Here is a 23,653-nt window from a genome sequence, read left to right as displayed (position 1 = left end):
ATCACTTCTAACCTTTCACACTGATGTTTCGGTGTGATCTCGTGGCGCAACGGTAGCGCGTCTGACTCCAGATCAGAAGGTTGCGTGTTCAAATCACGTCGGGATCAGACATTTCTCTTTACCTTCATTAGTTTCTTGATTCCACTTTCATTTTTTGGAAATGCATATTTCAACATTAAGTACATGAAATTACATGCTACTTATGTGTACTTACATTGGAAGTACAGGACAGATTACATTGTAGTTACACTGCTAATACAGAAATTTCAAATAAAGTATTACCCACTAAATTATGCAGGTCATTGGATTTTACACTCTTAGAGGCAAGAAACAAAAATACACTTGAAAGAATATTGTATTGTTTATGATATGTTGTGCTGGCTCTTAAGAGCTTTTTGGTTTCTTCTGCAGATCATTTGAAATTTATACGGATCACTACTTCTGCACTTATTGGCTGCAGACATTTCTCTTTACCTTCATTAGTTTCTTGATTCCACTTTCATTTTTTGGAAATGCATATTTCAACATTAAGTACATGAAATTACATGCTACTTATGTGTACTTACATTGGAAGTACAGGACAGATTACATTGTAGTTACACTGCTAATACAGAAATTTCAAATAAAGCATTACCCACTAAATTATGCAGGTCATTGGATTTTACACTCTTAGAGGCAAGAAACAAAAATACACTTGAAAGAATATTGTATTGTTTATGATATGTTGTGCTGGCTCTTAAGAGCTTTTTGGTTTCTTCTGCAGATCACTTGAAATTCATACGGATCACTACTTCTGCACTTATTTGCTGCAGCTGGTCACATTGGGGTTTTATTCTTGAATAAGGACTGAAACTGTCACAAACGCAGTGCCACGTCTCCCAGAAACCCTACAATAAATCTAAATGCAATTGAGATGTTAGCCAATCAGTACAGAATATTCTCTTGACGGCAGTAGTGCAGCGACTAACTAAGTGGTTGGGGATACTGAGCTGACACATGTGCAGACAGCTACTGTTTAAGTTATTAACGTTGTTCAGAAAGAAAACGGCCGTATACATGCACTGTTGCCCGAAAAACTCATTCCAACAGTGCATAAAATAGCTACTCTTTGCAATCACTTCTAACCTTTCACACTGATGTTTCTGTGTGATCTCGTGGCGCAACGGTAGCGCGTCTGACTCCAGATCAGAAGGTTGCGTGTTCAAATCACGTCGGGATCAGACATTTCTATTTACCTTCATTAGTTTCTTGATTCCACTTTCATTTTTTGGAAACGCATATTTCAACATTAAGTACATGAAATTACATTTTACTTATGTGTACTTACATTGGAAGTACAGGACAGATTACATTGTAGTTACACTGCTAATACAGAAATTTCAAATAAAGCATTACCCACTAAATTATGCAGGTCATTGGATTTTACACTCTTAGAGGCAAGAAACAAAAATACACTTGAAAGAATATTGTATTGTTTATGATATGTTGTTCTGGCTCTTAAGAGCTTTTTGGTTTCTTCTGCAGATCACTTGAAATTCATACGGATCACTACTTCTGCACTTATTTGCTGCAGCCGGTCACATTGGGGTTTTATTCTTGAATAGGGACTGAAACTGCCACAAACGCAGTGCCACGTCTCCCAGAAACCCTACAATAAAACTAAATGCAATTGAGATGTTAGCCAATCAGTACAGAATATTCTCTTGACGGCAGTAGTGCAGCGACTAACTAAGTGGTTGGGGATACTGAGCTGACACATGTGCAGACAGCTACTGTTTAAGTTATTAACGTTGTTCAGAAAGAAAACGGCCGTATACATGCACTGTTGCCCGAAAAACTCATTCCAACAGTGCATAAAATAGCTACTCTTTGCAATCACTTCTAACCTTTCACACTGATGTTTCTGTGTGATCTCATGGCGCAACGGTAGCGCGTCTGACTCCAGATCAGAAGGTTGCGTGTTCAAATCACGTCGGGATCAGACATTTCTATTTACCTTCATTAGTTTCTTGATTCCACTTTCATTTTTTGGAAACGCATATTTCAACATTAAGTACATGAAATTACATTTTACTTATGTGTACTTACATTGGAAGTACAGGACAGATTACATTGTAGTTACACTGCTAATACAGAAATTTCAAATAAAGCATTACCCACTAAATTATGCAGGTCATTGGATTTTACACTCTTAGAGGCAAGAAACAAAAATACACTTGAAAGAATATTGTATTGTTTATGATATGTTGTGCTGGCTCTTAAGAGCTTTTTGGTTTCTTCTGCAGATCACTTGAAATTCATACGGATCACTACTTCTGCACTTATTTGCTGCAGCCGGTCACATTGGGGTTTTATTCTTGAATAGGGACTGAAACTGCCACAAACGCAGTGCCACGTCTCCCAGAAACCCTACAATAAAACTAAATGCAATTGAGATGTTAGCCAATCAGTACAGAATATTCTCTTGACGGCAGTAGTGCAGCGACTAACTAAGTGGTTGGGGATACTGAGCTGACACATGTGCAGACAGCTACTGTTTAAGTTATTAACGTTGTTCAGAAAGAAAACGGCCGTATACATGCACTGTTGCCCGAAAAACTCATTCCAACAGTGCATAAAATAGCTACTCTTTGCAATCACTTCTAACCTTTCACACTGATGTTTCGGTGTGATCTCGTGGCGCAACGGTAGCGCGTCTGACTCCAGATCAGAAGGTTGCGTGTTCAAATCACGTCGGGATCAGACATTTCTATTTACCTTCATTAGTTTCTTGATTCCACTTTCATTTTTTGGAAACGCATATTTCAACATTAAGTACATGAAATTACATTCTACTTATGTGTACTTACATTGGAAGTACAGGACAGATTACATTGTAGTTACACTGCTAATACAGAAATTTCAAATAAAGCATTACCCACTAAATTATGCAGGTCATTGGATTTTACACTCTTAGAGGCAAGAAACAAAAATACACTTGAAAGAATATTGTATTGTTTATGATATGTTGTGCTGGCTCTTAAGAGCTTTTTGGTTTCTTCTGCAGATCATTTGAAATTTATACGGATCACTACTTCTGCACTTATTGGCTGCAGACATTTCTCTTTACCTTCATTAGTTTCTTGATTCCACTTTCATTTTTTGGAAATGCATATTTCAACATTAAGTACATGAAATTACATGCTACTTATGTGTACTTACATTGGAAGTACAGGACAGATTACATTGTAGTTACACTGCTAATACAGAAATTTCAAATAAAGCATTACCCACTAAATTATGCAGGTCATTGGATTTTACACTCTTAGAGGCAAGAAACAAAAATACACTTGAAAGAATATTGTATTGTTTATGATATGTTGTGCTGGCTCTTAAGAGCTTTTTGGTTTCTTCTGCAGATCACTTGAAATTCATACGGATCACTACTTCTGCACTTATTTGCTGCAGCCGGTCACATTGGGGTTTTATTCTTGAATAGGGACTGAAACTGCCACAAACGCAGTGCCACGTCTCCCAGAAACCCTACAATAAAACTAAATGCAATTGAGATGTTAGCCAATCAGTACAGAATATTCTCTTGACGGCAGTAGTGCAGCGACTAACTAAGTGGTTGGGGATACTGAGCTGACACATGTGCAGACAGCTACTGTTTAAGTTATTAACGTTGTTCAGAAAGAAAACGGCCGTATACATGCACTGTTGCCCGAAAAACTCATTCCAACAGTGCATAAAATAGCTACTCTTTGCAATCACTTCTAACCTTTCACACTGATGTTTCGGTGTGATCTCGTGGCGCAACGGTAGCGCGTCTGACTCCAGATCAGAAGGTTGCGTGTTCAAATCACGTCGGGATCAGACATTTCTATTTACCTTCATTAGTTTCTTGATTCCACTTTCATTTTTTGGAAACGCATATTTCAACATTAAGTACATGAAATTACATTTTACTTATGTGTACTTACATTGGAAGTACAGGACAGATTACATTGCAGTTACACTGCTAATACAGAAATTTCAAATAAAGCATTACCCACTAAATTATGCAGGTCATTGGATTTTACACTCTTAGAGGCAAGAAACAAAAATACACTTGAAAGAATATTGTATTGTTTATGATATGTTGTGCTGGCTCTTAAGAGCTTTTTGGTTTCTTCTGCAGATCACTTGAAATTCATACGGATCACTACTTCTGCACTTATTTGCTGCAGCCGGTCACATTGGGGTTTTATTCTTGAATAGGGACTGAAACTGCCACAAACGCAGTGCCACGTCTCCCAGAAACCCTACAATAAAACTAAATGCAATTGAGATGTTAGCCAATCAGTACAGAATATTCTCTTGACGGCAGTAGTGCAGCGACTAACTAAGTGGTTGGGGATACTGAGCTGACACATGTGCAGACAGCTACTGTTTAAGTTATTAACGTTGTTCAGAAAGAAAACGGCCGTATACATGCACTGTTGCCCGAAAAACTCATTCCAACAGTGCATAAAATAGCTACTCTTTGCAATCACTTCTAACCTTTCACACTGATGTTTCGGTGTGATCTCGTGGCGCAACGGTAGCGCGTCTGACTCCAGATCAGAAGGTTGCGTGTTCAAATCACGTCGGGATCAGACATTTCTATTTACCTTCATTAGTTTCTTGATTCCACTTTCATTTTTTGGAAACGCATATTTCAACATTAAGTACATGAAATTACATTTTACTTATGTGTACTTACATTGGAAGTACAGGACAGATTACATTGCAGTTACACTGCTAATACAGAAATTTCAAATAAAGCATTACCCACTAAATTATGCAGGTCATTGGATTTTACACTCTTAGAGGCAAGAAACAAAAATACACTTGAAAGAATATTGTATTGTTTATGATATGTTGTGCTGGCTCTTAAGAGCTTTTTGGTTTCTTCTGCAGATCACTTGAAATTCATACGGATCACTACTTCTGCACTTATTTGCTGCAGCCGGTCACATTGGGGTTTTATTCTTGAATAGGGACTGAAACTGCCACAAACGCAGTGCCACGTCTCCCAGAAACCCTACAATAAAACTAAATGCAATTGAGATGTTAGCCAATCAGTACAGAATATTCTCTTGACGGCAGTAGTGCAGCGACTAACTAAGTGGTTGGGGATACTGAGCTGACACATGTGCAGACAGCTACTGTTTAAGTTATTAACGTTGTTCAGAAAGAAAACGGCCGTATACATGCACTGTTGCCCGAAAAACTCATTCCAACAGTGCATAAAATAGCTACTCTTTGCAATCACTTCTAACCTTTCACACTGATGTTTCTGTGTGATCTCGTGGCGCAACGGTAGCGCGTCTGACTCCAGATCAGAAGGTTGCGTGTTCAAATCACGTCGGGATCAGACATTTCTATTTACCTTCATTAGTTTCTTGATTCCACTTTCATTTTTTGGAAACGCATATTTCAACATTAAGTACATGAAATTACATTTTACTTATGTGTACTTACATTGGAAGTACAGGACAGATTACATTGTAGTTACACTGCTAATACAGAAATTTCAAATAAAGCATTACCCACTAAATTATGCAGGTCATTGGATTTTACACTCTTAGAGGCAAGAAACAAAAATACACTTGAAAGAATATTGTATTGTTTATGATATGTTGTTCTGGCTCTTAAGAGCTTTTTGGTTTCTTCTGCAGATCACTTGAAATTCATACGGATCACTACTTCTGCACTTATTTGCTGCAGCCGGTCACATTGGGGTTTTATTCTTGAATAGGGACTGAAACTGCCACAAACGCAGTGCCACGTCTCCCAGAAACCCTACAATAAAACTAAATGCAATTGAGATGTTAGCCAATCAGTACAGAATATTCTCTTGACGGCAGTAGTGCAGCGACTAACTAAGTGGTTGGGGATACTGAGCTGACACATGTGCAGACAGCTACTGTTTAAGTTATTAACGTTGTTCAGAAAGAAAACGGCCGTATATATGCACTGTTGCCCGAAAAACTCATTCCAACAGTGCATAAAATAGCTACTCTTTGCAATCACTTCTAACCTTTCACACTGATGTTTCTGTGTGATCTCGTGGCGCAACGGTAGCGCGTCTGACTCCAGATCAGAAGGTTGCGTGTTCAAATCACGTCGGGATCAGACATTTCTATTTACCTTCATTAGTTTCTTGATTCCACTTTCATTTTTTGGAAACGCATATTTCAACATTAAGTACATGAAATTACATTTTACTTATGTGTACTTACATTGGAAGTACAGGACAGATTACATTGTAGTTACACTGCTAATACAGAAATTTCAAATAAAGCATTACCCACTAAATTATGCAGGTCATTGGATTTTACACTCTTAGAGGCAAGAAACAAAAATACACTTGAAAGAATATTGTATTGTTTATGATATGTTGTGCTGGCTCTTAAGAGCTTTTTGGTTTCTTCTGCAGATCACTTGAAATTCATACGGATCACTACTTCTGCACTTATTTGCTGCAGCCGGTCACATTGGGGTTTTATTCTTGAATAGGGACTGAAACTGCCACAAACGCAGTGCCACGTCTCCCAGAAACCCTACAATAAAACTAAATGCAATTGAGATGTTAGCCAATCAGTACAGAATATTCTCTTGACGGCAGTAGTGCAGCGACTAACTAAGTGGTTGGGGATACTGAGCTGACACATGTGCAGACAGCTACTGTTTAAGTTATTAACGTTGTTCAGAAAGAAAACGGCCGTATACATGCACTGTTGCCCGAAAAACTCATTCCAACAGTGCATAAAATAGCTACTCTTTGCAATCACTTCTAACCTTTCACACTGATGTTTCTGTGTGATCTCGTGGCGCAACGGTAGCGCGTCTGACTCCAGATCAGAAGGTTGCGTGTTCAAATCACGTCGGGATCAGACATTTCTATTTACCTTCATTAGTTTCTTGATTCCACTTTCATTTTTTGGAAACGCATATTTCAACATTAAGTACATGAAATTACATTTTACTTATGTGTACTTACATTGGAAGTACAGGACAGATTACATTGTAGTTACACTGCTAATACAGAAATTTCAAATAAAGCATTACCCACTAAATTATGCAGGTCATTGGATTTTACACTCTTAGAGGCAAGAAACAAAAATACACTTGAAAGAATATTGTATTGTTTATGATATGTTGTGCTGGCTCTTAAGAGCTTTTTGGTTTCTTCTGCAGATCACTTGAAATTCATACGGATCACTACTTCTGCACTTATTTTCTGCAGCCGGTCACATTGGGGTTTTATTCTTGAATAAGGACTGAAACTGTCACAAACGCAGTGCCACGTCTCCCAGAAACCCTACAATAAATCTAAATGCAATTGAGATGTTAGCCAATCAGTACAGAATATTCTCTTGACGGCAGTAGTGCAGCGACTAACTAAGTGGTTGGGGATACTGAGCTGACACATGTGCAGACAGCTACTGTTTAAGTTATTAACGTTGTTCAGAAAGAAAACGGCCGTATACATGCACTGTTGCCCGAAAAACTCATTCCAACAGTGCATAAAATAGCTACTCTTTGCAATCACTTCTAACCTTTCACACTGATGTTTCTGTGTGATCTCGTGGCGCAACGGTAGCGCGTCTGACTCCAGATCAGAAGGTTGCGTGTTCAAATCACGTCGGGATCAGACATTTCTCTTTACCTTCATTAGTTTCTTGATTCCACTTTCATTTTTTGGAAATGCATATTTCAACATTAAGTACATGAAATTACATGCTACTTATGTGTACTTACATTGGAAGTACAGGACAGATTACATTGTAGTTACACTGCTAATACAGAAATTTCAAATAAAGTATTACCCACTAAATTATGCAGGTCATTGGATTTTACACTATTAGAGGCAAGAAACAAAAATACACTTGAAAGAATATTGTATTGTTTATGATATGTTGTGCTGGCTCTTAAGAGCTTTTTGGTTTCTTCTGCAGATCACTTGAAATTCATACGGATCACTACTTCTGCACTTATTTTCTGCAGCCGGTCACATTGGGGTTTTATTCTTGAATAAGGACTGAAACTGTCACAAACGCAGTGCCACGTCTCCCAGAAACCCTACAATAAATCTAAATGCAATTGAGATGTTAGCCAATCAGTACAGAATATTCTCTTGACGGCAGTAGTGCAGCGACTAACTAAGTGGTTGGGGATACTGAGCTGACACATGTGCAGACAGCTACTGTTTAAGTTATTAACGTTGTTCAGAAAGAAAACGGCCGTATACATGCACTGTTGCCCGAAAAACTCATTCCAACAGTGCATAAAATAGCTACTCTTTGCAATCACTTCTAACCTTTCACACTGATGTTTCTGTGTGATCTCGTGGCGCAACGGTAGCGCGTCTGACTCCAGATCAGAAGGTTGCGTGTTCAAATCACGTCGGGATCAGACATTTCTATTTACCTTCATTAGTTTCTTGATTCCACTTTCATTTTTTGGAAACGCATATTTCAACATTAAGTACATGAAATTACATTCTACTTATGTGTACTTACATTGGAAGTACAGGACAGATTACATTGTAGTTACACTGCTAATACAGAAATTTCAAATAAAGCATTACCCACTAAATTATGCAGGTCATTGGATTTTACACTCTTAGAGGCAAGAAACAAAAATACACTTGAAAGAATATTGTATTGTTTATGATATGTTGTGCTGGCTCTTAAGAGCTTTTTGGTTTCTTCTGCAGATCACTTGAAATTCATACGGATCACTACTTCTGCACTTATTTTCTGCAGCCGGTCACATTGGGGTTTTATTCTTGAATAAGGACTGAAACTGTCACAAACGCAGTGCCACGTCTCCCAGAAACCCTACAATAAATCTAAATGCAATTGAGATGTTAGCCAATCAGTACAGAATATTCTCTTGACGGCAGTAGTGCAGCGACTAACTAAGTGGTTGGGGATACTGAGCTGACACATGTGCAGACAGCTACTGTTTAAGTTATTAACGTTGTTCAGAAAGAAAACGGCCGTATACATGCACTGTTGCCCGAAAAACTCATTCCAACAGTGCATAAAATAGCTACTCTTTGCAATCACTTCTAACCTTTCACACTGATGTTTCTGTGTGATCTCGTGGCGCAACGGTAGCGCGTCTGACTCCAGATCAGAAGGTTGCGTGTTAAAATCACGTCGGGATCAGACATTTCTATTTACCTTCATTAGTTTCTTGATTCCACTTTCATTTTTTGGAAACGCATATTTCAACATTAAGTACATGAAATTACATTCTACTTATGTGTACTTACATTGGAAGTACAGGACAGATTACATTGTAGTTACACTGCTAATACAGAAATTTCAAATAAAGCATTACCCACTAAATTATGCAGGTCATTGGATTTTACACTCTTAGAGGCAAGAAACAAAAATACACTTGAAAGAATATTGTATTGTTTATGATATGTTGTGCTGGCTCTTAAGAGCTTTTTGGTTTCTTCTGCAGATCACTTGAAATTCATACGGATCACTACTTCTGCACTTATTTTCTGCAGCCGGTCACATTGGGGTTTTATTCTTGAATAAGGACTGAAACTGTCACAAACGCAGTGCCACGTCTCCCAGAAACCCTACAATAAATCTAAATGCAATTGAGATGTTAGCCAATCAGTACAGAATATTCTCTTGACGGCAGTAGTGCAGCGACTAACTAAGTGGTTGGGGATACTGAGCTGACACATGTGCAGACAGCTACTGTTTAAGTTATTAACGTTGTTCAGAAAGAAAACGGCCGTATACATGCACTGTTGCCCGAAAAACTCATTCCAACAGTGCATAAAATAGCTACTCTTTGCAATCACTTCTAACCTTTCACACTGATGTTTCTGTGTGATCTCGTGGCGCAACGGTAGCGCGTCTGACTCCAGATCAGAAGGTTGCGTGTTCAAATCACGTCGGGATCAGACATTTCTATTTACCTTCATTAGTTTCTTGATTCCACTTTCATTTTTTGGAAACGCATATTTCAACATTAAGTACATGAAATTACATTCTACTTATGTGTACTTACATTGGAAGTACAGGACAGATTACATTGTAGTTACACTGCTAATACAGAAATTTCAAATAAAGCATTACCCACTAAATTATGCAGGTCATTGGATTTTACACTCTTAGAGGCAAGAAACAAAAATACACTTGAAAGAATATTGTATTGTTTATGATATGTTGTGCTGGCTCTTAAGAGCTTTTTGGTTTCTTCTGCAGATCACTTGAAATTCATACGGATCACTACTTCTGCACTTATTTTCTGCAGCCGGTCACATTGGGGTTTTATTCTTGAATAAGGACTGAAACTGTCACAAACGCAGTGCCACGTCTCCCAGAAACCCTACAATAAATCTAAATGCAATTGAGATGTTAGCCAATCAGTACAGAATATTCTCTTGACGGCAGTAGTGCAGCGACTAACTAAGTGGTTGGGGATACTGAGCTGACACATGTGCAGACAGCTACTGTTTAAGTTATTAACGTTGTTCAGAAAGAAAACGGCCGTATACATGCACTGTTGCCCGAAAAACTCATTCCAACAGTGCATAAAATAGCTACTCTTTGCAATCACTTCTAACCTTTCACACTGATGTTTCTGTGTGATCTCGTGGCGCAACGGTAGCGCGTCTGACTCCAGATCAGAAGGTTGCGTGTTAAAATCACGTCGGGATCAGACATTTCTCTTTACCTTCATTAGTTTCTTGATTCCACTTTCATTTTTTGGAAATGCATATTTCAACATTAAGTACATGAAATTACATTCTACTTATGTGTACTTACATTGGAAGTACAGGACAGATTACATTGTAGTTACACTGCTAATACAGAAATTTCAAATAAAGCATTACCCACTAAATTATGCAGGTCATTGGATTTTACACTCTTAGAGGCAAGAAACAAAAATACACTTGAAAGAATATTGTATTGTTTATGATATGTTGTGCTGGCTCTTAAGAGCTTTTTGGTTTCTTCTGCAGATCATTTGAAATTTATACGGATCACTACTTCTGCACTTATTGGCTGCAGACATTTCTCTTTACCTTCATTAGTTTCTTGATTCCACTTTCATTTTTTGGAAATGCATATTTCAACATTAAGTACATGAAATTACATGCTACTTATGTGTACTTACATTGGAAGTACAGGACAGATTACATTGTAGTTACACTGCTAATACAGAAATTTCAAATAAAGCATTACCCACTAAATTATGCAGGTCATTGGATTTTACACTCTTAGAGGCAAGAAACAAAAATACACTTGAAAGAATATTGTATTGTTTATGATATGTTGTGCTGGCTCTTAAGAGCTTTTTGGTTTCTTCTGCAGATCACTTGAAATTCATACGGATCACTACTTCTGCACTTATTTTCTGCAGCCGGTCACATTGGGGTTTTATTCTTGAATAAGGACTGAAACTGTCACAAACGCAGTGCCACGTCTCCCAGAAACCCTACAATAAATCTAAATGCAATTGAGATGTTAGCCAATCAGTACAGAATATTCTCTTGACGGCAGTAGTGCAGCGACTAACTAAGTGGTTGGGGATACTGAGCTGACACATGTGCAGACAGCTACTGTTTAAGTTATTAACGTTGTTCAGAAAGAAAACGGCCGTATACATGCACTGTTGCCCGAGAAACTCATTCCAACAGTGCATAAAATAGCTACTCTTTGCAATCACTTCTAACCTTTCACACTGATGTTTCTGTGTGATCTCGTGGCGCAACGGTAGCGCGTCTGACTCCAGATCAGAAGGTTGCGTGTTCAAATCACGTCGGGATCAGACATTTCTCTTTACCTTCATTAGTTTCTTGATTCCACTTTCATTTTTTGGAAATGCATATTTCAACATTAAGTACATGAAATTACATGCTACTTATGTGTACTTACATTGGAAGTACAGGACAGATTACATTGTAGTTACACTGCTAATACAGAAATTTCAAATAAAGTATTACCCACTAAATTATGCAGGTCATTGGATTTTACACTATTAGAGGCAAGAAACAAAAATACACTTGAAAGAATATTGTATTGTTTATGATATGTTGTGCTGGCTCTTAAGAGCTTTTTGGTTTCTTCTGCAGATCACTTGAAATTCATACGGATCACTACTTCTGCACTTATTTTCTGCAGCCGGTCACATTGGGGTTTTATTCTTGAATAAGGACTGAAACTGTCACAAACGCAGTGCCACGTCTCCCAGAAACCCTACAATAAATCTAAATGCAATTGAGATGTTAGCCAATCAGTACAGAATATTCTCTTGACGGCAGTAGTGCAGCGACTAACTAAGTGGTTGGGGATACTGAGCTGACACATGTGCAGACAGCTACTGTTTAAGTTATTAACGTTGTTCAGAAAGAAAACGGCCGTATACATGCACTGTTGCCCGAAAAACTCATTCCAACAGTGCATAAAATAGCTACTCTTTGCAATCACTTCTAACCTTTCACACTGATGCTTCTGTGTGATCTCGTGGCGCAACGGTAGCGCGTCTGACTCCAGATCAGAAGGTTGCGTGTTCAAATCACGTTGGGATCAGACATTTCTATTTACCTTCATTAGTTTCTTGATTCCACTTTCATTTTTTGGAAACGCATATTTCAACATTAAGTACATGAAATTACATTCTACTTATGTGTACTTACATTGGAAGTACAGGACAGATTACATTGTAGTTACACTGCTAATACAGAAATTTCAAATAAAGTATTACCCACTAAATTATGCAGGTCATTGGATTTTACACTATTAGAGGCAAGAAACAAAAATACACTTGAAAGAATATTGTATTGTTTATGATATGTTGTGCTGGCTCTTAAGAGCTTTTTGGTTTCTTCTGCAGATCACTTGAAATTCATACGGATCACTACTTCTGCACTTATTTTCTGCAGCCGGTCACATTGGGGTTTTATTCTTGAATAAGGACTGAAACTGTCACAAACGCAGTGCCACGTCTCCCAGAAACCCTACAATAAATCTAAATGCAATTGAGATGTTAGCCAATCAGTACAGAATATTCTCTTGACGGCAGTAGTGCAGCGACTAACTAAGTGGTTGGGGATACTGAGCTGACACATGTGCAGACAGCTACTGTTTAAGTTATTAACGTTGTTCAGAAAGAAAACAGCCGTATACATGCACTGTTGCCCGAAAAACTCATTCCAACAGTGCATAAAATAGCTACTCTTTGCAATCACTTCTAACCTTTCACACTGATGTTTCTGTGTGATCTCGTGGCGCAACGGTAGCGCGTCTGACTCCAGATCAGAAGGTTGCGTGTTCAAATCACGTCGGGATCAGACATTTCTATTTACCTTCATTAGTTTCTTGATTCCACTTTCATTTTTTGGAAACGCATATTTCAACATTAAGTACATGAAATTACATTCTACTTATGTGTACTTACATTGGAAGTACAGGACAGATTACATTGTAGTTACACTGCTAATACAGAAATTTCAAATAAAGTATTACCCACTAAATTATGCAGGTCATTGGATTTTACACTCTTAGAGGCAAGAAACAAAAATACACTTGAAAGAATATTGTATTGTTTATGATATGTTGTGCTGGCTCTTAAGAGCTTTTTGGTTTCTTCTGCAGATCACTTGAAATTCATACGGATCACTACTTCTGCACTTATTTTCTGCAGCCGGTCACATTGGGGTTTTATTCTTGAATAAGGACTGAAACTGTCACAAACGCAGTGCCACGTCTCCCAGAAACCCTACAATAAATCTAAATGCAATTGAGATGTTAGCCAATCAGTACAGAATATTCTCTTGACGGCAGTAGTGCAGCGACTAACTAAGTGGTTGGGGATACTGAGCTGACACATGTGCAGACAGCTACTGTTTAAGTTATTAACGTTGTTCAGAAAGAAAACGGCCGTATACATGCACTGTTGCCCGAAAAACTCATTCCAACAGTGCATAAAATAGCTACTCTTTGCAATCACTTCTACCTTTCACACTGATGTTTCGGTGTGATCTCGTGGCGCAACGGTAGCGCGTCTGACTCCAGATCAGAAGGTTGCGTGTTCAAATCACGTCGGGATCAGACATTTCTCTTTACCTTCATTAGTTTCTTGATTCCACTTTCATTTTTTGGAAATGCATATTTCAACATTAAGTACATGAAATTACATGCTACTTATGTGTACTTACATTGGAAGTACAGGACAGATTACATTGTAGTTACACTGCTAATACAGAAATTTCAAATAAAGTATTACCCACTAAATTATGCAGGTCATTGGATTTTACACTCTTAGAGGCAAGAAACAAAAATACACTTGAAAGAATATTGTATTGTTTATGATATGTTGTGCTGGCTCTTAAGAGCTTTTTGGTTTCTTCTGCAGATCATTTGAAATTTATACGGATCACTACTTCTGCACTTATTGGCTGCAGACATTTCTCTTTACCTTCATTAGTTTCTTGATTCCACTTTCATTTTTTGGAAATGCATATTTCAACATTAAGTACATGAAATTACATGCTACTTATGTGTACTTACATTGGAAGTACAGGACAGATTACATTGTAGTTACACTGCTAATACAGAAATTTCAAATAAAGCATTACCCACTAAATTATGCAGGTCATTGGATTTTACACTCTTAGAGGCAAGAAACAAAAATACACTTGAAAGAATATTGTATTGTTTATGATATGTTGTGCTGGCTCTTAAGAGCTTTTTGGTTTCTTCTGCAGATCACTTGAAATTCATACGGATCACTACTTCTGCACTTATTTGCTGCAGCCGGTCACATTGGGGTTTTATTCTTGAATAAGGACTGAAACTGTCACAAACGCAGTGCCACGTCTCCCAGAAACCCTACAATAAATCTAAATGCAATTGAGATGTTAGCCAATCAGTACAGAATATTCTCTTGACGGCAGTAGTGCAGCGACTAACTAAGTGGTTGGGGATACTGAGCTGACACATGTGCAGACAGCTACTGTTTAAGTTATTAACGTTGTTCAGAAAGAAAACGGCCGTATACATGCACTGTTGCCCGAAAAACTCATTCCAACAGTGCATAAAATAGCTACTCTTTGCAATCACTTCTAACCTTTCACACTGATGTTTCTGTGTGATCTCGTGGCGCAACGGTAGCGCGTCTGACTCCAGATCAGAAGGTTGCGTGTTCAAATCACGTCGGGATCAGACATTTCTATTTACCTTCATTAGTTTCTTGATTCCACTTTCATTTTTTGGAAACGCATATTTCAACATTAAGTACATGAAATTACATTTTACTTATGTGTACTTACATTGGAAGTACAGGACAGATTACATTGTAGTTACACTGCTAATACAGAAATTTCAAATAAAGCATTACCCACTAAATTATGCAGGTCATTGGATTTTACACTCTTAGAGGCAAGAAACAAAAATACACTTGAAAGAATATTGTATTGTTTATGATATGTTGTTCTGGCTCTTAAGAGCTTTTTGGTTTCTTCTGCAGATCACTTGAAATTCATACGGATCACTACTTCTGCACTTATTTGCTGCAGCCGGTCACATTGGGGTTTTATTCTTGAATAGGGACTGAAACTGCCACAAACGCAGTGCCACGTCTCCCAGAAACCCTACAATAAAACTAAATGCAATTGAGATGTTAGCCAATCAGTACAGAATATTCTCTTGACGGCAGTAGTGCAGCGACTAACTAAGTGGTTGGGGATACTGAGCTGACACATGTGCAGACAGCTACTGTTTAAGTTATTAACGTTGTTCAGAAAGAAAACGGCCGTATACATGCACTGTTGCCCGAAAAACTCATTCCAACAGTGCATAAAATAGCTACTCTTTGCAATCACTTCTAACCTTTCACACTGATGTTTCGGTGTGATCTCGTGGCGCAACGGTAGCGCGTCTGACTCCAGATCAGAAGGTTGCGTGTTCAAATCACGTCGGGATCAGACATTTCTATTTACCTTCATTAGTTTCTTGATTCCACTTTCATTTTTTGGAAACGCATATTTCAACATTAAGTACATGAAATTACATTTTACTTATGTGTACTTACATTGGAAGTACAGGACAGATTACATTGTAGTTACACTGCTAATACAGAAATTTCAAATAAAGCATTACCCACTAAATTATGCAGGTCATTGGATTTTACACTCTTAGAGGCAAGAAACAAAAATACACTTGAAAGAATATTGTATTGTTTATGATATGTTGTGCTGGCTCTTAAGAGCTTTTTGGTTTCTTCTGCAGATCACTTGAAATTCATACGGATCACTACTTCTGCACTTATTTGCTGCAGCCGGTCACATTGGGGTTTTATTCTTGAATAGGGACTGAAACTGCCACAAACGCAGTGCCACGTCTCCCAGAAACCCTACAATAAAACTAAATGCAATTGAGATGTTAGCCAATCAGTACAGAATATTCTCTTGACGGCAGTAGTGCAGCGACTAACTAAGTGGTTGGGGATACTGAGCTGACACATGTGCAGACAGCTACTGTTTAAGTTATTAACGTTGTTCAGAAAGAAAACGGCCATATACATGCACTGTTGCCCGAAAAACTCATTCCAACAGTGCATAAAATAGCTACTCTTTGCAATCACTTCTAACCTTTCACACTGATGTTTCGGTGTGATCTCGTGGCGCAACGGTAGCGCGTCTGACTCCAGATCAGAAGGTTGCGTGTTCAAATCACGTCGGGATCAGACATTTCTATTTACCTTCATTAGTTTCTTGATTCCACTTTCATTTTTTGGAAACGCATATTTCAACATTAAGTACATGAAATTACATTCTACTTATGTGTACTTACATTGGAAGTACAGGACAGATTACATTGTAGTTACACTGCTAATACAGAAATTTCAAATAAAGCATTACCCACTAAATTATGCAGGTCATTGGATTTTACACTCTTAGAGGCAAGAAACAAAAATACACTTGAAAGAATATTGTATTGTTTATGATATGTTGTGCTGGCTCTTAAGAGCTTTTTGGTTTCTTCTGCAGATCATTTGAAATTTATACGGATCACTACTTCTGCACTTATTGGCTGCAGACATTTCTCTTTACCTTCATTAGTTTCTTGATTCCACTTTCATTTTTTGGAAATGCATATTTCAACATTAAGTACATGAAATTACATGCTACTTATGTGTACTTACATTGGAAGTACAGGACAGATTACATTGTAGTTACACTGCTAATACAGAAATTTCAAATAAAGCATTACCCACTAAATTATGCAGGTCATTGGATTTTACACTCTTAGAGGCAAGAAACAAAAATACACTTGAAAGAATATTGTATTGTTTATGATATGTTGTTCTGGCTCTTAAGAGCTTTTTGGTTTCTTCTGCAGATCACTTGAAATTCATACGGATCACTACTTCTGCACTTATTTGCTGCAGCCGGTCACATTGGGGTTTTATTCTTGAATAGGGACTGAAACTGCCACAAACGCAGTGCCACGTCTCCCAGAAACCCTACAATAAAACTAAATGCAATTGAGATGTTAGCCAATCAGTACAGAATATTCTCTTGACGGCAGTAGTGCAGCGACTAACTAAGTGGTTGGGGATACTGAGCTGACACATGTGCAGACAGCTACTGTTTAAGTTATTAACGTTGTTCAGAAAGAAAACGGCCGTATACATGCACTGTTGCCCGAAAAACTCATTCCAACAGTGCATAAAATAGCTACTCTTTGCAATCACTTCTAACCTTTCACACTGATGTTTCTGTGTGATCTCGTGGCGCAACGGTAGCGCGTCTGACTCCAGATCAGAAGGTTGCGTGTTCAAATCACGTCGGGATCAGACATTTCTATTTACCTTCATTAGTTTCTTGATTCCACTTTCATTTTTTGGAAACGCATATTTCAACATTAAGTACATGAAATTACATTTTACTTATGTGTACTTACATTGGAAGTACAGGACAGATTACATTGTAGTTACACTGCTAATACAGAAATTTCAAATAAAGCATTACCCACTAAATTATGCAGGTCATTGGATTTTACACTCTTAGAGGCAAGAAACAAAAATACACTTGAAAGAATATTGTATTGTTTATGATATGTTGTGCTGGCTCTTAAGAGCTTTTTGGTTTCTTCTGCAGATCACTTGAAATTCATACGGATCACTACTTCTGCACTTATTTGCTGCAGCCGGTCACATTGGGGTTTTATTCTTGAATAGGGACTGAAACTGCCACAAACGCAGTGCCACGTCTCCCAGAAACCCTACAATAAAACTAAATGCAATTGAGATGTTAGCCAATCAGTACAGAATATTCTCTTGACGGCAGTAGTGCAGCGACTAACTAAGTGGTTGGGGATTCTGAGCTGACACATGTGCAGACAGCTACTGTTTAAGTTATTAACGTTGTTCAGAAAGAAAACGGCCGTATACATGCACTGTTGCCCGAAAAACTCATTCCAACAGTGCATAAAATAGCTACTCTTTGCAATCACTTCTAACCTTTCACACTGATGTTTCGGTGTGATCTCGTGGCGCAACGGTAGCGCGTCTGACTCCAGATCAGAAGGTTGCGTGTTCAAATCACGTCGGGATCAGACATTTCTATTTACCTTCATTAGTTTCTTGATTCCACTTTCATTTTTTGGAAACGCATATTTCAACATTAAGTACATGAAATTACATTTTACTTATGTGTACTTACATTGGAAGTACAGGACAGATTACATTGTAGTTACACTGCTAATACAGAAATTTCAAATAAAGCATTACCCACTAAATTATGCAGGTCATTGGATTTTACACTCTTAGAGGCAAGAAACAAAAATACACTTGAAAGAATATTGTATTGTTTATGATATGTTGTGCTGGCTCTTAAGAGCTTTTTGGTTTCTTCTGCAGATCACTTGAAATTCATACGGATCACTACTTCTGCACTTATTTGCTGCAGCCGGTCACATTGGGGTTTTATTCTTGAATAGGGACTGAAACTGCCACAAACGCAGTGCCACGTCTCCCAGAAACCCTACAATAAAACTAAATGCAATTGAGATGTTAGCCAATCAGTACAGAATATTCTCTTGACGGCAGTAGTGCAGCGACTAACTAAGTGGTTGGGGATACTGAGCTGACACATGTGCAGACAGCTACTGTTTAAGTTATTAACGTTGTTCAGAAAGAAAACGGCCGTATACATGCACTGTTGCCCGAAAAACTCATTCCAACAGTGCATAAAATAGCTACTCTTTGCAATCACTTCTAACCTTTCACACTGATGTTTCGGTGTGATCTCGTGGCGCAACGGTAGCGCGTCTGACTCCAGATCAGAAGGTTGCGTGTTCAAATCACGTCGGGATCAGACATTTCTATTTACCTTCATTAGTTTCTTGATTCCACTTTCATTTTTTGGAAACGCATATTTCAACATTAAGTACATGAAATTACATTCTACTTATGTGTACTTACATTGGAAGTACAGGACAGATTACATTGTAGTTACACTGCTAATACAGAAATTTCAAATAAAGCATTACCCACTAAATTATGCAGGTCATTGGATTTTACACTCTTAGAGGCAAGAAACAAAAATACACTTGAAAGAATATTGTATTGTTTATGATATGTTGTGCTGGCTCTTAAGAGCTTTTTGGTTTCTTCTGCAGATCATTTGAAATTTATACGGATCACTACTTCTGCACTTATTGGCTGCAGACATTTCTCTTTACCTTCATTAGTTTCTTGATTCCACTTTCATTTTTTGGAAATGCATATTTCAACATTAAGTACATGAAATTACATGCTACTTATGTGTACTTACATTGGAAGTACAGGACAGATTACATTGTAGTTACACTGCTAATACAGAAATTTCAAATAAAGCATTACCCACTAAATTATGCAGGTCATTGGATTTTACACTCTTAGAGGCAAGAAACAAAAATACACTTGAAAGAATATTGTATTGTTTATGATATGTTGTTCTGGCTCTTAAGAGCTTTTTGGTTTCTTCTGCAGATCACTTGAAATTCATACGGATCACTACTTCTGCACTTATTTGCTGCAGCCGGTCACATTGGGGTTTTATTCTTGAATAGGGACTGAAACTGCCACAAACGCAGTGCCACGTCTCCCAGAAACCCTACAATAAAACTAAATGCAATTGAGATGTTAGCCAATCAGTACAGAATATTCTCTTGACGGCAGTAGTGCAGCGACTAACTAAGTGGTTGGGGATACTGAGCTGACACATGTGCAGACAGCTACTGTTTAAGTTATTAACGTTGTTCAGAAAGAAAACGGCCGTATACATGCACTGTTGCCCGAAAAACTCATTCCAACAGTGCATAAAATAGCTACTCTTTGCAATCACTTCTAACCTTTCACACTGATGTTTCGGTGTGATCTCGTGGCGCAACGGTAGCGCGTCTGACTCCAGATCAGAAGGTTGCGTGTTCAAATCACGTCGGGATCAGACATTTCTATTTACCTTCATTAGTTTCTTGATTCCACTTTCATTTTTTGGAAACGCATATTTCAACATTAAGTACATGAAATTACATTTTACTTATGTGTACTTACATTGGAAGTACAGGACAGATTACATTGTAGTTACACTGCTAATACAGAAATTTCAAATAAAGCATTACCCACTAAATTATGCAGGTCATTGGATTTTACACTCTTAGAGGCAAGAAACAAAAATACACTTGAAAGAATATTGTATTGTTTATGATATGTTGTGCTGGCTCTTAAGAGCTTTTTGGTTTCTTCTGCAGATCACTTGAAATTCATACGGATCACTACTTCTGCACTTATTTGCTGCAGCCGGTCACATTGGGGTTTTATTCTTGAATAGGGACTGAAACTGCCACAAACGCAGTGCCACGTCTCCCAGAAACCCTACAATAAAACTAAATGCAATTGAGATGTTAGCCAATCAGTACAGAATATTCTCTTGACGGCAGTAGTGCAGCGACTAACTAAGTGGTTGGGGATTCTGAGCTGACACATGTGCAGACAGCTACTGTTTAAGTTATTAACGTTGTTCAGAAAGAAAACGGCCGTATACATGCACTGTTGCCCGAAAAACTCATTCCAACAGTGCATAAAATAGCTACTCTTTGCAATCACTTCTAACCTTTCACACTGATGTTTCGGTGTGATCTCGTGGCGCAACGGTAGCGCGTCTGACTCCAGATCAGAAGGTTGCGTGTTCAAATCACGTCGGGATCAGACATTTCTATTTACCTTCATTAGTTTCTTGATTCCACTTTCATTTTTTGGAAACGCATATTTCAACATTAAGTACATGAAATTACATTCTACTTATGTGTACTTACATTGGAAGTACAGGACAGATTACATTGTAGTTACACTGCTAATACAGAAATTTCAAATAAAGCATTACCCACTAAATTATGCAGGTCATTGGATTTTACACTCTTAGAGGCAAGAAACAAAAATACACTTGAAAGAATATTGTATTGTTTATGATATGTTGTTCTGGCTCTTAAGAGCTTTTTGGTTTCTTCTGCAGATCACTTGAAATTCATACGGATCACTACTTCTGCACTTATTTGCTGCAGCCGGTCACATTGGGGTTTTATTCTTGAATAGGGACTGAAACTGCCACAAACGCAGTGCCACGTCTCCCAGAAACCCTACAATAAAACTAAATGCAATTGAGATGTTAGCCAATCAGTACAGAATATTCTCTTGACGGCAGTAGTGCAGCGACTAACTAAGTGGTTGGGGATACTGAGCTGACACATGTGCAGACAGCTACTGTTTAAGTTATTAACGTTGTTCAGAAAGAAAACGGCCGTATACATGCACTGTTGCCCGAAAAACTCATTCCAACAGTGCATAAAATAGCTACTCTTTGCAATCACTTCTAACCTTTCACACTGATGTTTCTGTGTGATCTCGTGGCGCAACGGTAGCGCGTCTGACTCCAGATCAGAAGGTTGCGTGTTCAAATCACGTCGGGATCAGACATTTCTATTTACCTTCATTAGTTTCTTGATTCCACTTTCATTTTTTGGAAACGCATATTTCAACATTAAGTACATGAAATTACATTTTACTTATGTGTACTTACATTGGAAGTACAGGACAGATTACATTGTAGTTACACTGCTAATACAGAAATTTCAAATAAAGCATTACCCACTAAATTATGCAGGTCATTGGATTTTACACTCTTAGAGGCAAGAAACAAAAATACACTTGAAAGAATATTGTATTGTTTATGATATGTTGTGCTGGCTCTTAAGAGCTTTTTGGTTTCTTCTGCAGATCACTTGAAATTCATACGGATCACTACTTCTGCACTTATTTTCTGCAGCCGGTCACATTGGGGTTTTATTCTTGAATAAGGACTGAAACTGTCACAAACGCAGTGCCACGTCTCCCAGAAACCCTACAATAAATCTAAATGCAATTGAGATGTTAGCCAATCAGTACAGAATATTCTCTTGACGGCAGTAGTGCAGCGACTAACTAAGTGGTTGGGGATACTGAGCTGACACATGTGCAGACAGCTACTGTTTAAGTTATTAACGTTGTTCAGAAAGAAAACGGCCGTATACATGCACTGTTGCCCGAAAAACTCATTCCAACAGTGCATAAAATAGCTACTCTTTGCAATCACTTCTAACCTTTCACACTGATGTTTCTGTGTGATCTCGTGGCGCAACGGTAGCGCGTCTGACTCCAGATCAGAAGGTTGCGTGTTCAAATCACGTCGGGATCAGACATTTCTCTTTACCTTCATTAGTTTCTTGATTCCACTTTCATTTTTTGGAAATGCATATTTCAACATTAAGTACATGAAATTACATGCTACTTATGTGTACTTACATTGGAAGTACAGGACAGATTACATTGTAGTTACACTGCTAATACAGAAATTTCAAATAAAGTATTACCCACTAAATTATGCAGGTCATTGGATTTTACACTATTAGAGGCAAGAAACAAAAATACACTTGAAAGAATATTGTATTGTTTATGATATGTTGTGCTGGCTCTTAAGAGCTTTTTGGTTTCTTCTGCAGATCACTTGAAATTCATACGGATCACTACTTCTGCACTTATTTTCTGCAGCCGGTCACATTGGGGTTTTATTCTTGAATAAGGACTGAAACTGTCACAAACGCAGTGCCACGTCTCCCAGAAACCCTACAATAAATCTAAATGCAATTGAGATGTTAGCCAATCAGTACAGAATATTCTCTTGACGGCAGTAGTGCAGCGACTAACTAAGTGGTTGGGGATACTGAGCTGACACATGTGCAGACAGCTACTGTTTAAGTTATTAACGTTGTTCAGAAAGAAAACGGCCGTATACATGCACTGTTGCCCGAAAAACTCATTCCAACAGTGCATAAAATAGCTACTCTTTGCAATCACTTCTAACCTTTCACACTGATGTTTCTGTGTGATCTCGTGGCGCAACGGTAGCGCGTCTGACTCCAGATCAGAAGGTTGCGTGTTCAAATCACGTCGGGATCAGACATTTCTATTTACCTTCATTAGTTTCTTGATTCCACTTTCATTTTTTGGAAACGCATATTTCAACATTAAGTACATGAAATTACATTCTACTTATGTGTACTTACATTGGAAGTACAGGACAGAT

At 38.1% G+C, this 23,653-nt stretch overlaps 17 non-coding genes across 17 annotated transcripts; all 17 read left to right on the top strand.

The window, feature by feature from the left end:
- Positions 1-7,588: 7,588 nt before the first annotated feature.
- Positions 7,589-7,660, top strand: TRNAW-CCA (transfer RNA tryptophan (anticodon CCA)). Its single transcript has one exon. It is a non-coding gene; the product is annotated as a tRNA-Trp (tRNA).
- Positions 7,661-8,349: 689 nt separating this feature from the next.
- TRNAW-CCA (transfer RNA tryptophan (anticodon CCA)) lies at positions 8,350-8,421 on the top strand. The gene has a single exon. It is a non-coding gene; the product is annotated as a tRNA-Trp (tRNA).
- A 1,450-nt stretch (positions 8,422-9,871) lies between these two features.
- TRNAW-CCA (transfer RNA tryptophan (anticodon CCA)) lies at positions 9,872-9,943 on the top strand. Its single transcript has one exon. It is a non-coding gene; the product is annotated as a tRNA-Trp (tRNA).
- A 1,802-nt stretch (positions 9,944-11,745) lies between these two features.
- Positions 11,746-11,817, top strand: TRNAW-CCA (transfer RNA tryptophan (anticodon CCA)). Its single transcript has one exon. It is a non-coding gene; the product is annotated as a tRNA-Trp (tRNA).
- A 1,450-nt stretch (positions 11,818-13,267) lies between these two features.
- On the top strand, positions 13,268-13,339 carry TRNAW-CCA (transfer RNA tryptophan (anticodon CCA)). The gene has a single exon. It is a non-coding gene; the product is annotated as a tRNA-Trp (tRNA).
- A 688-nt stretch (positions 13,340-14,027) lies between these two features.
- Positions 14,028-14,099, top strand: TRNAW-CCA (transfer RNA tryptophan (anticodon CCA)). The gene has a single exon. It is a non-coding gene; the product is annotated as a tRNA-Trp (tRNA).
- A 1,041-nt stretch (positions 14,100-15,140) lies between these two features.
- TRNAW-CCA (transfer RNA tryptophan (anticodon CCA)) lies at positions 15,141-15,212 on the top strand. The gene has a single exon. It is a non-coding gene; the product is annotated as a tRNA-Trp (tRNA).
- Positions 15,213-15,901: 689 nt separating this feature from the next.
- TRNAW-CCA (transfer RNA tryptophan (anticodon CCA)) lies at positions 15,902-15,973 on the top strand. Its single transcript has one exon. It is a non-coding gene; the product is annotated as a tRNA-Trp (tRNA).
- A 689-nt stretch (positions 15,974-16,662) lies between these two features.
- On the top strand, positions 16,663-16,734 carry TRNAW-CCA (transfer RNA tryptophan (anticodon CCA)). The gene has a single exon. It is a non-coding gene; the product is annotated as a tRNA-Trp (tRNA).
- A 1,041-nt stretch (positions 16,735-17,775) lies between these two features.
- Positions 17,776-17,847, top strand: TRNAW-CCA (transfer RNA tryptophan (anticodon CCA)). Its single transcript has one exon. It is a non-coding gene; the product is annotated as a tRNA-Trp (tRNA).
- A 689-nt stretch (positions 17,848-18,536) lies between these two features.
- Positions 18,537-18,608, top strand: TRNAW-CCA (transfer RNA tryptophan (anticodon CCA)). Its single transcript has one exon. It is a non-coding gene; the product is annotated as a tRNA-Trp (tRNA).
- Positions 18,609-19,297: 689 nt separating this feature from the next.
- TRNAW-CCA (transfer RNA tryptophan (anticodon CCA)) lies at positions 19,298-19,369 on the top strand. The gene has a single exon. It is a non-coding gene; the product is annotated as a tRNA-Trp (tRNA).
- A 1,041-nt stretch (positions 19,370-20,410) lies between these two features.
- TRNAW-CCA (transfer RNA tryptophan (anticodon CCA)) lies at positions 20,411-20,482 on the top strand. The gene has a single exon. It is a non-coding gene; the product is annotated as a tRNA-Trp (tRNA).
- A 689-nt stretch (positions 20,483-21,171) lies between these two features.
- TRNAW-CCA (transfer RNA tryptophan (anticodon CCA)) lies at positions 21,172-21,243 on the top strand. The gene has a single exon. It is a non-coding gene; the product is annotated as a tRNA-Trp (tRNA).
- Positions 21,244-21,932: 689 nt separating this feature from the next.
- Positions 21,933-22,004, top strand: TRNAW-CCA (transfer RNA tryptophan (anticodon CCA)). The gene has a single exon. It is a non-coding gene; the product is annotated as a tRNA-Trp (tRNA).
- A 689-nt stretch (positions 22,005-22,693) lies between these two features.
- Positions 22,694-22,765, top strand: TRNAW-CCA (transfer RNA tryptophan (anticodon CCA)). Its single transcript has one exon. It is a non-coding gene; the product is annotated as a tRNA-Trp (tRNA).
- Positions 22,766-23,454: 689 nt separating this feature from the next.
- On the top strand, positions 23,455-23,526 carry TRNAW-CCA (transfer RNA tryptophan (anticodon CCA)). Its single transcript has one exon. It is a non-coding gene; the product is annotated as a tRNA-Trp (tRNA).
- The last annotated feature ends 127 nt before the right edge of the window (positions 23,527-23,653 follow it).

The sequence above is a fragment of the Ascaphus truei genome, chromosome 6 (genome assembly GCF_040206685.1).
Source record: "Ascaphus truei isolate aAscTru1 chromosome 6, aAscTru1.hap1, whole genome shotgun sequence".
NCBI lineage: Eukaryota > Metazoa > Chordata > Amphibia > Anura > Ascaphidae > Ascaphus > Ascaphus truei.
The sequence above is the reverse complement of the archived record's forward strand: the minus strand, read 5'-3'. Positions and strand labels throughout refer to the sequence as shown.